At 41.7% G+C, this 12,463-nt stretch overlaps 2 protein-coding genes across 2 annotated transcripts in view; one reads left to right on the top strand and one right to left on the bottom strand.

Annotated features, from left to right (window-relative positions):
- LOC118740647 (CD109 antigen) overlaps positions 1-12,463 on the bottom strand; it is a 158,186-nt gene that overhangs the window by 10,462 nt on the left and 135,261 nt on the right.
- LOC118740651 (golgin subfamily A member 6-like protein 22) overlaps positions 1-12,463 on the top strand; it is a gene marked incomplete at its 5' end in the record, with an annotated part of 500,945 nt that overhangs the window by 404,261 nt on the left and 84,221 nt on the right.

Genomic DNA, 12,463 nt, shown 5'->3' with positions numbered 1-12,463 from the left:
TTTGTAAAATTTGATATATTCACCGAACGTAAAAAGAGAAACATTACAACGAAATTTTTATAACATAAATTGATTAGCACAGATAGTGCCAACTGCGCCAATCCGTCCTCACTTTCCTCTGCCGCTTGATATATGATATTGACCAGTTGCTCTAGTAGCACTATTAAATATGGTTCTTCCCAACTTATTTGTATACCATAAGTTAGATCCTGCATAAGTGTTAGCAGCTTTTGTACCTTCTCCTGTCCATGCGAACGCTTAAGCACAAAGGCTAGAAGCGGTACAAAACGAAAATCCTCTACAAATGCGCGACGTGCTGTCAGATTACGGCTTAGATGTTGCAAAAGTGCAACGCAAGCCTAAAGTGCATCGGAATCAGTAGCCAAATTACCCATAACAGCATGCAAGTCTATGAAAAGTTTGGAGGTCTCCAGTTGTGCAGGATTAAATAGCTGTGGCTGCACAGTTGTGCTAAGCAGTGATGCACTACGATTTAGTAGCGCCAATGATTCAATAGTTTGCTGGTTGCGATAATTTGTTGCATGCATACAAAAATCGCGTACATAGCTGAAAGCTTACTGGGTCGCAGAATCATTGGCAGGATCGCCAATTGTTGTCAAGCCGCCTACAGCAACGCTGCCGTTTGCGTGTTTGAAAGGAGCCATCAGATTTGTATGAATTTTATTGTGGATTTGTGAGCAAAACTAATAAAACCAAAAAAAAATTACAAATATAATTCAAATCACAAAACAAATCTCAAACGAAGTGCAAAATATCCGCCAAGCAGTCAAGACAAATATCACAAATCGTGGAACTTAGCATCACTGGGTGCCCACAATGACTGAAAACTGATACAGCATTGTACAAATGAAAAAAAAAGTTTTCCGTTCGTACTGTACTTTTTCCGTTGTAGAAAAAACAAACCCAACCGACGTTAGCACTTCAGCAGTATAAATATTAAAATTTTTGTATTGCAATCGATAGTTCGTCGATTGTTCTTTACTGTTCGTCACTTTTATCGTTTGTTCGTTAGCCACACATTAATAACTAATTTTTAAATTTTTTTACTTTACGTTATTCCTGCAACTGGCTCCTCCTACAGATTATTTTGGGTTGGAAATGGATTTTAAACATTTCGTTTGATATACATATTGTGTAATTTGTGTATGATATTTGTGGAAAAAAGATTCTTAATAAAAATATACCTATGACAAAAAATGGGATTTAACAAAACATGCCTTATTGATATAGGCCATATACATATATATCTTCTAATTTGTATATTTGATTTTCTTTTATTTGATGCATCATACGACCACCTTATAATTTATTTTAAGTAATTTTTATTTATTTTAAGTAATTTTCTGTGATTTGTGTGTGCCGATCTTATTCTCGCGAGTCTTTTCCACAATTTGGCGTATTGTGTATACCTGATAAGGCACAATCTGTTCTGTCTTTCACAGAATACGCGCGATAAGACCTTGTAACTTAAATATGCTTAGAAGGCTGATCCCGCGGTAGTTGGCGTGAATGGCGGGTTCGCCTTTCTTTTGGATTGGGCAGAGCATACTCAAATTCCAGTCGTAGAGCATGCGTTCATCTGACGCTATTCTGCATAAGAGTTGATGCATGCTCTTTATCAGCTCCTCGCTGCCGTACTTGAATAGCTCAGTTGGCAAGTCGTCAGCTCCAGCAGCTTTGTGGCGGTGGAACATCGACTCCATCGTCATCATCTGGGGGCTCGGGTGCGTCTTCTCCGTTACTTTCAGATTTCTGCTGTCCAATAGGGTGAACAAGTGTTCCCTACATAATTTAAATACCCTATGGACATCGGTAACTAGGTCGGCCTGGTGTTTCTTCAGGAGTTCGCCCTGGTCTTTAAACCTTACGTAACCAACTTTCTGATACAATTTTTTGGTGTTTTCCCTGTGGCCAGCATCTAAGGCTCTTCACACTCACGTAATTTGGCCTCTCTTTTGTTGCAGAAAATACGCCTCGCTTCCCTCATCAGTTCCCTATAAAGGTCCCACATAGCTGGCGTTGCACCCGATCGCAGCGTTGCCCTGTAGACGGTATCCTTTTTCCTTTACATCTTCTTCATACCTGTTGCTCTTTCTTGCTCGCTGAAATTCGACTAATTCTTCGCGGGCGGTACTTAATAAGCGGGGAATGTGGTTCTACTACACGCGTGTGCCGGACTGTTGACGAGTGCGCTCAGATAGCAGGTGTAAACGTCGAGTGGCGAATAAATTTGGCCGTCTGTTGCGCAGTTTTTTGACGTTGATCTTTCCTTGCATTCTTGGACACTCATTTTTTGCTTCACAGAAGCGGATGTGTATTTTGGCTGCAAAAAGATAGCGGTTGATGTGTGGCCCGCGGAGTCTACGAATGTTTAAAAAACTTGATTTGGTTAGGTTTTTCGTTTTTCTATCTGGAGACAACCATGTAGCTTCATGGATCTTTTTATGCTGGAACCTGGTTTTACATATTACCATGTTTTGGCCCCAGCGACGTTGAATGCCGTTTTCGGACGTTTCGTCGTGGAAACGGAAGGGGAGCCAAAGTTCCCTAACTTGCCCAACTTGGCATTGAAATCGTCAAGCACGATTTTTGTATCGTATAGGGGCAGCGATCATATGTACGCTCCAAGCGCCCCTCGTCCGTTTATTCCGTCGGGGCATGGGCGCAGTTGAACGAGATGTTGAAGAATCTCGCTGATGAGCATTATGACGAGACGTTCGTCCACCGGGGTGAACGACAGTACTCGGCGACGGAATCTCTCTCCCACCACAAATCCAACACCGAATTTGCGCTTCTTTACAAGGCAGCTTTAGTAGACGTTGCAAGGCTTTCCTTCCCTTGTCCCGTCCATCGCATTTCTTGGATGGCAGCCATTATCTTCTCGGGGACATTTTCCAGCCGGCCAGAGGTACCTTCCTCATTAAGGGTCCGGATATTTCAGGTGTATACCCTCAAACCATCAAAAGAAGGGTCTCAACCGAGGCATGTCTACGAGTACGGGGACTAATATGAAACCCAACAGGCAGAGGAATATGAAGAAATGGTCGAATAGGAAAACGAATACAAAGTCGAAGAAAAAGACGGATACGAGGTCAAATAAGAAGGCTAATACGAAAGCGGGTTAACCCCCCCTCCCCTCAAGTTAAAGAATAATATTTCACTAATATGGGTCTAGAAAAAAGGCTATTTAGAAGAAAGTATGCGTATCTAATAAAGTTTCAAACACGAATTTTTAAAATCATATATTCAATTTTTCGCTTTATTTTAAAACATTTTGATAATTTTAAACACATTAAATTTTTCTTTTTACTTATAAATCAATGAAACGAAGAATTTTCAAATTTTTCATGGTTTTTGAAAAATTCTTCTAGAACTTCGTCAACTGAAAAATTTATATCTTGTGAACATTCATAGATGCTAGACTGTTGAGTCTTTCTTGACATGTTGTATTTCTCAAGTAGGTTTTAATTCTTTTCAGGCATGAAAAGCTTCGTTCAGGTGTGGCTATTGAAACGGGCAAAAGTGCCAATATACGTAAGATCTTAAAAAAATTCCCAAAAGACGTTGTATTAGCTACTTGTAATGCTTCGAGAGCATTTCGAAAATGTTCGTGTGAAACTCGTTTTTTCCACATTTTTACCCCCAGAAGAAAGTTTTGTTTCGAGCAGTGGATTACTTTTTCATAGAAAACAAACAATTCTTCAGTTTTTTTTTCGTTAAAATCATACTTTGGAAACAAAACACTAAAATTATTTAAAACTGATTTATGGTTTAGGAACCGGCTTTTCAAATGAGCAATATATGTATCAAGGAAGGGAATGTAAAAAGCAATGCGATAGTATGCCTCGGCGTCTCCGGTTTTCACATTAAAGCGATTCTTTTGGCGACTGCTGTATCGCGGTACTTTGATTTCTGTACCTAGGTTGGTGCATACTTCTTCTACGTGTTCCAAAAGCAATTGAAAGTTTTTTCTGCATCTTGTCGCATTTCTTCAAATTCCTTTAAAGCGTCGTCGGCTAAGCTCATTGCTTCTGCAAGATCTTCATCAGGTACTTGTAATTGCCGGCTAGAAAAGCAACAACAATTTATAAAAAAGCAAATGCTTGGCTGTTGTCGCTGTGCTAACAGTTTTTCAAACCCTGATCATTTCTATAGATATTCGCACGATACATATATGTAATACTTCTATATTGGCAGTAAGCTAACTTCTCAATGTGTAAGCATTCCGAAATCAAAGCGAGACAGTCTAGTACAGTTTTTGTCAATGTATTGTGTACTTGAGTGCCGTTTTTTTATGTGTTGTGTACATGTTTATTTATAAACGTATGTGTTCCTTTTCTTTCGTACGTGTTTATTGATATATCTGTACTGTAGTGTTTTCGGACGGTACTAGCTCTTACTGCCAATAGGAGCGTTCCTTATCTCCCAGAAATAGTCAGAAAAAGTCCGAGGTAGTCAGATTTAGTCCAAAAAGCGTTCCTTAACTCGGAAATGACAGCAAAAATGAGAGAGCAACAGTCAGTGAGAGTGACTCTCATCAGTCCGAAGTAGTCAGATTTAGTCAGAAGAATTTTTTCTGGCAAAATCCTGAAAAGTGTCAAACTCAACTGAATTTAAATTAACGGAAATTAAAGATAAAAGTGAGAATAATCTAAAAAGTAAAAGAAATGAATTGAAATTGGAAGGAGGCAAAAAATAATTGATATAGCAAGTGTTTATTGTGTTTGTGCTTGTGTGAATGTGTTTTGTACATACATTTCTGTTTTTATTTGACGTTAGTTTTGTTGTTGCCATTCTTTGGACTAAAAATTTGGTTTTTTGCGTTCCTTTACTTTTCCTGTTATTCTCTTTTAGTGAGCGCATTTTGCTTACGCTCTGGCATTTTGACACTTTTCAGATTTTAGTCCAAAGAGATAAGGAATGAACCTAATATAGGAGTATTACATATATGGCACGATACAAATAATTTTTACGGTATTTTCCCCGTGACAAATAAAAATTTTTTGACAATTGGAAGAAATACAACTTCGAAAGCCTTTTTTAAACGATTTTTCATTTTGCTACGTTAGAGCCGTTGCCGAGAAACTTATGGATACATATACATATACACAAAAATTGCTCGTTTAAGGTAATTAGAATAAGGGCCAAAATTTCCCGCTCGGCTTTCTCCTGGAAATAAAATTTATAATCTTATAACTCGATTCTACATATCGCGCACTTTCTTCAAACGTGTACTAATTCAATATTCACCTTATCTTATAGATTTAACTGAAACATTTTTTCACAGCAAACTTTCTTAAACTTCTCTAGTTGATTGTAATATTTGATTTATTTTATCAATATACAATTTTTCAAACAGGTGGCAGTCCCCTCAAAAATATCTTCGGCAGTAAACGTTCCTAAACCTGTTTAGTTTGATACCCTTATTGCAATATATCATTTATCTTATCAATTAAATTAAATTAAAATTTTCAAACACAAAGATATTTTCAGCTGTAAGCTTTCTTAAACCTCTCTCTTTTGACAGCCATATTGCAATATTTACTTTATCTTACCAATTTACTTACTTTGCAATTTTCAAACAGGTGGTAGCTCTACATTTCTTTTTTCTATATTTTAAGTTAGGCCTCGAGCAATACCTCGGTGAAGACCTCCCATATAAATTTTCTTTAAAATCTATAATGTACAAACTTCGGTCTACTACAATTTTACTATTTTTCGAATAACAGAAATACGTACATCCACACTTCAAAAAATTTTAATTAAAATGCGACTCAATAGCAGACAATGACCCAGTTTAACGGTTTTTTTTTTAATAAAAAGTAAAGAAAACTGTGCGTCTCAGTGACTTAATTGAAAGTGAACTAAATCTTAACAAAAAAAAAGAAAAGAAAAATCAACACGTGTTGATTACACTAACATATTGGTCTACCTACTTGGTATTCGTTTAAATTTACTTGCAAATATCAACGTGAACACAATTTATCTCAATTGCGTTTTTTTAGGTGCTAAATCGCGCAGCTCTGCCTTCTAATCACTACTAAATATCATTTAACTAAAGTAAAGCGGAGCACAAAGAAAGCAAATTGAAAGAAAAAGGAAATGCTCGTAATGCGACGTCATCGTCTACTTGTTGCTATTTGTGATATAAGGTTTGTTCGTCGAGCAAAAAATTTGTACGAATTTGTACGAATTATCACGATTTTTGCCCAAATCGCGTTCGTGCAGACCAAAAAATTATCCAACACTCAAAAATTGTGAGAGCAAAGTGACAGTTCTCTTGGAGAGAAGTTGCAAATTCTTGCTGGCAAAAATTTTGCCAGCAAGAATTTGCAAACACGAAAAACATGTGGTTGTGGCGCATGGTTGCATTTTTGTTTACAATAATTTGAATAAATTAGTTCGTTAAATTTAAAAATTTATAAACACGAGCGATTTTTTTATGAAAAAAGGAAGTAAATAATTGTTGATATAATTAATTTAGTTAATACCAATGATATGAACTTAATTCGGCTGAGAAAAATGGTATTCGCAATCGGAATGCAATTGCAACCAGAGTCGATTTAAGAAACCCGACAGCTAGTACGATGAAGAAATTGAAATGTATGTTAAAGAAAGTCAGAACAACAAGAAATATACATGTATATCCTGTTTTTGGCCATCCGAAAGAATTTTAAAAATTCTATAAAAATTTTTTATGTTTGAAATGCAACCGTGGACGCCAGCTGGCAGCGAAACTTGCAAATTCCTGCAAATTTGCGTTCGTGCAGAAATTTGCAAGTTTCTCAACATGAGAGAGAATTTGAGAGAATTGTTTCTTACTCTCTGATATTTTGAATGTTGGATAATTCTTGCTGGATTTTCGACGAACAAACCTATACATACATACATATTGTGGCGAATACTGCGGCAACACAAAGCGGACAACGAGAAATAGGCAGAATGTTCGAGGAATGACGTAGAATGTTCCACAAAGAGAAACGTCAAGTTGGATGAACACTGCGAACAGCGAGAAAAAGAGAATGAGCGATAAACTTCAGAACGTTCTAGAGTTGCCATAAGTGTGAGCGCAGGTATATAAGAGCCACGACACAGCGGAGTGGAGTCAGTTACAAGTCAGCAAGCTACAAGTAAAGTGAGCAGAGAAGCGAATTGCGAATAAGCAAGCTATAAGTTTAATTGTGTGTGACAAGTTCAGTAAAGCGTTGTAATTGCCTTAACAAGTATTGTAGTATTTTTACTGTATTAGCAAGTATTGTAAAATTGTTTGTTGTACAATAAAGTTAATTGTACTACAATTCGGTCATCGTTAGCATTTATTTAACAATCCAGCGATACGAGCCCGAGTATATTTGGGAAATCCCTCAAGGTTTCGAGGATAATCGTAACAATTGGTGTCAGAAGTGGGATTGTTAAATAAATCCCGAAGGATAAACTACTGAAAATGGCGAAAATTCAGGACTTAAAGATTGAGGAGCTGAAACAGGAGTTGGAAAAGCGTAATTTGGCCACCTCCGGAAGAAAAGTGGAATTGTTATCCCGGTTGCGAGAGGCTATGGAAGCTGAAGGCATCGACGTGGACAAATACGACTTCCAAGGTAAACCCGACGATACATCCGCAAAGGACGAACAGAAGGATGAGGCTGCATGTTCGTCGAAGGATGTGCAGCAGACATCCGGGAAGGTTGAAGAACAGCAAAAGGCTCCTTTGTCATCAACAGTTATGGACATGAACACGTTATTGGCTGCCATGTCACAGATGATGCAAGCACAGGATACACGCATGTCAGAGATGTCATCACAGCTGTCAACTCAGATGCAAACACAATCGTCAGATGTTTCAACGCAGATACAAGCGCTGGAGACACGTATATTAGCAGCGGTATCAGCACAGATGTCATCCCAACTGGAAGCACAGGATGCAAAGATTGTACAAATACAGGAAAAAATCGAAGAGAGACAGGACAAAGTCGAGGCTAAGATGGGCGAGTTAGAAGGTCGACTCCGAGACTTGCAGTTGAATCGTCCAGCTACTTCGACGAGCGCACCCAAGGTAAAAACCCCATCCTTTGACGGCACGATTCCTTTCCAGGTCTTTAAGCTCCAGTTCGAAAAAACGGCTGCAGCAAATCATTGGAGCATGGAGGATAAATCCGCTGCACTATTCGTTGCATTGAAAGGACCTGCGGCAGAAATCTTGCAGACTATTCCCGACTGTGAAAGGAACAGTTACGATGCGTTAATGGGTGCAGTGGAAAGACGTTATGGTAGCGAGCACCGGAAGCAGATTTACCAGATGGAGCTGGAGAATCGCTGCCAGAAATCCAACGAGACTCTACAGGAATTCGCCTCCGAGATCGAAAGGTTGGCTCATTTGGCAATTGGAGATGCATCTGGTGAGCACCTCGAAAGAGTAAAAATCCAGAGGTTCATCAACGGAATGCGGGACGTGTATACCAAGCGAGAGACGTACGCGAATCCCAAGCCAACATTTGCGGAAACTGTCTCGTATGCTCAGACGCGTGAAACGGCGGCGCTCCTAAGTAGACCAGCCTACAGAGCACATCGCGTGGAAGTGGAAACACCGGACGAGACAAATGAAATGCTGAAGAAGATTATCCAACTGCTGGGCGAGAAAAAGCATGGCTCTGGCAAATGTTTTAAATGTGGAAAGCCAGGCCACTTCGCCCGCGATTGCAGCGCAAGTTCCAGTGCGCTCAACAATTCAGCAGGACGCAAACGCAGGGCTGAAGGAGACGAATCCAACTCCAATCAGTCGTTAAACTAAAACGAGCCAGCAGCAAGGGGCGCGCGCTGGCTCCCGCAATTGAATGCCCCATAATCTCCGTCTCGCGAATTGGCAGAAAGGCGAGCAACGTTACTGTTGGTGGATATGTGGACGGACATGAGCGAGTACTAACTGTGGATACGGGCGCATCACATTCCATCATTCGATCTGATTTGGTCACTAAAGAGGTAAGGCCATTACCTGGAGCAAGGTTGAGGACAGCAACTGGTGAGGACACCCAAGTTGTAGGAGAGGTAACATGCAAAGTCGCAATAGGGAATGTGACGGTGTTACACAAGTTCATAGTCGCAGCGATTACGGATGAAGTCATCCTTGGATTAGACTTCTTGCTTGATCAAGGTATGCAGATCAACATGAAGAACAGGGCTATGACGTATAACAACATGGAAGTGCCCCTTAGGTTTGGGTATGATGGTCCGTACAGCAGCAAGCGAGTGATCCTAGAGAAAAGCGAGCAGATTCCACCGAAGTCAGAAGCAGTTGTGTGGGCAAAGATTGATGGAGATTGTGGGACAAACAAATTGTGGGTTGTTGAAGCAACACAAAATTCTACACCGGACGTACTTATTGGTAAAACCCTGGCTAAGACGCAAAAGGATGGACGCATCCCAGTTCGAGTGCTCAATGAGTTCAAATCACCAGTCAAACTCCGAAGAGGAACTGTACTGGGGCAATGTCGAGAGGTAGAGGCAATCTTCAACTGCGAAAAGTTACCTGAAAGCGATTCCATTGGCGAGAATGACATTGCGGAAGACATTAATGCATGGACGGAAGGGTTGGAAGAAAAATACCAGCACAAGGCTAAGGAACTTCTCCGAAGATACTGCAACATATTCGACAAGAATGGCGACAAACCAGGCAGGACTAACGTTGTGAAACATCGCATCGATACTGGCGATGCAAGGCCAATCCGTCAAGCTCCTCGGAGTGTTCCACTTGCCAAACGTGAAACTGTTAGCCAAATAATAAACGAAATGAGCGAGAGTGGTGTGATTGAACCATCAGCGAGTCCATGGAGTTCGCCGGTAGTACTTGTGAAGAAGAAGGATGGTCAAATGCGGTTCTGCGTAGACTACCGGAAACTAAACGATGTGACGAAAAAGGACAGCTATCCTCTTCCCAGGATCGATGACACTCTGGACTCGTTGACTGGAACAAAGTGGTTCTCAACACTCGACCTTAAGAGCGGTTATTGGCAAGTGGAGGTAAGTGACGAGGATAAGGAGAAGACAGCTTTCAGCGTTGGAGACGGTCTGTGGCAATTCACGGTGATGCCCTTTGGATTATGCAACGCTCCTGCCACTTTTGAACGACTCATGGACCATGTGCTCAAAGGACTACATTGGAAAACATGTTTGGTGTATCTAGACGACATTATCGTATTGGGTAAAAGCTTTGAGGAACACCTGAACAATTTGGAAGAAGTTTTCCAGAGGATAGCTGGCGCTGGTCTGAAGCTAAGTCCTAAAAAGTGCTCACTGTTCAGGAAGGAGGTGAACTACTTAGGGCACAAGGTGACAACGGAGGGCATCTGTACTGCGAAGGAAAAGATAGAAGCAGTAAAGGAGTGGCCAAGACCTAGGAACCTGCACGAACTACGAAGTTTTCTTGGGCTATGCACCTACTACCGCCGATTTGTTCCGAATTTCGCCAGCGTTGCTAATAGCCTCCACGAGCTCACTAGGAAAAATAGAGCCTTCGAGTGGAACAAGGAGCAGGAGGAGGCTTTCCAGGCTCTGAAGGAACGACTATGTACTGCACCTATGCTAGCGTATCCCGTTCCAGGGGCAACGTTTATTTTGGATACGGATGCTAGTGGGTATGCCATAGGAGGCGTACTGTCGCAGGTAATTGATGGGCAGGAGAAGGTAGTTGCCTACTATAGCCGGTCGATTGGAAAACCAGAGAGGAACTACTGCGTAACTCGGAGAGAACTACTTGCGTTGGTGGACTGCGTCAAACATTTCCACAAGTACCTTTATGGGCAACGTTTCCGAGTTCGAACGGACCATGCAGCGCTGAAGTGGCTACTACAGTTTAAGAATCCAGAAGGACAGCTAGCTCGGTGGATTGAGAGACTGCAAAGTTATGACTTCGCCATTGAGCACCGCAAGGGAAGTGTCCACGGTAATGCTGATGCCATGTCCCGCCGCCCATGTAGCCTGGAATGTAAACACTGCTCAAAAGCTGAGGGAAAAGAGGACATTATAGACGTCCGTCTAACGACAATAACACCAGCGGAAGAGTGGAAGGAAGAACAGCTACGAAAGTGTCAGCAGGAAGATCCAGATCTGGAGCTTTTGATGCATGGACTGGAGGTGGACAGGAGGCCAACTAAGGAGCAAATGGCAGCGGAAAGCCCCATCGCAAAGGCGTACTGGGCACAATGGAACAGCTTAAAATTAATATCTGGCTGTTTGCATAGGGTATGGGAAAGCGAAGATGGCCAGTGCTCCCGCAACCTGATAGTAGTTCCAAGGGTAAGAATTCCGGATGTACTCAAGGAATTCCACAATGGTCCTAGTGGAGGGCACCTGGGAATCACGAAGACCCTGGAAAAGGTTAAGCAGAGGTTCTATTGGGTTGGTTGTCGGCAATCGGTCGCAGAGTGGATTGCTAACTGCGCGGAGTGTATTGCAGCTAAGGGGCCGAAATCCAGAAGTCATGGCCAGATGAAGCAATATAACTCAGGTGCACCTTTCGAGCGGATTGCCATGGATGTAGCCGGTCCATTTCCTATGAGCGCACAGGGAAACAAATACGTCCTTGTGGTTATGGACTACTTTAGCAAATGGCCGGAGGTATACCCGATTCCAAACCAGGAAGCTAAAACAGTAGCGGAGGTATTCACCTACAATTGGGTAGCGAGATACGGTGTACCTATAGAGCTGCACTCTGACCAGGGAAGAAATTTTGAGTCGGAAGTGTTCCAAGAGATGTGCCAGATACTGGGTATCCGGAAAACTCGAACGACGGCTCTTCATCCCCAATCAGACGGCATGGTGGAACGGTTCAACCGAACCCTGGAAGAGCATTTGCGGAAGGTCGTGGACAAGAATCAAAAAGATTGGGATGTCCGCATACCCTTGTTCCTGATGGGATACCGGTCAGCAGTGCATGAAACAACGGGTAAAACTCCTGCAAGGGTAATATTCGGCAGTGAGCTCCGTTTGCCTAGTGATCTGAAGTTTGGGGTGACTGGTGATGCTAGAAGGATTGGAAAAGAGACGTCAAACATCCTGGAAGAGGAGCTGAGAGAGATACATGCTCTTGTGAGACAGCGCACACAAATTATGAGTGACAAGATGAAAGCCAGGTATGATAAGGCGATGAATTCCGAGGGTTTCCAGGAAGGAGATTTGGTGTTGCTGTATAATCCACAACGAAAGAAAGGTTTGTCCCCAAAACTACAATGCAACTGGGAAGGTCCGTATAAGGTCGTAAAACGGCTAAATGACGTAGTGTATCGGATCCAGACCGTTGGGAGACCAAGAAACAAGATGAAGGTGGTCCACTTGGAAAGGCTTGCAGCGTTTGGAACCGCAAGTGTGTCTGATCGGGACGATCAGACTTAGGTGGAGGGCAGTGTGGCGAATACTGCGGCAACACAAAGCGGACAACGAGAAATAGGCA

Source organism: Rhagoletis pomonella, unplaced genomic scaffold, assembly GCF_013731165.1.
Source record: "Rhagoletis pomonella isolate Grant_MI unplaced genomic scaffold, Rhpom_1.0 Rhpom_scaffold_00006, whole genome shotgun sequence".
In the NCBI taxonomy this organism is placed as follows: domain Eukaryota; kingdom Metazoa; phylum Arthropoda; class Insecta; order Diptera; family Tephritidae; genus Rhagoletis; species Rhagoletis pomonella.
This window is presented reverse-complemented; position numbering and strand designations above follow the sequence as displayed.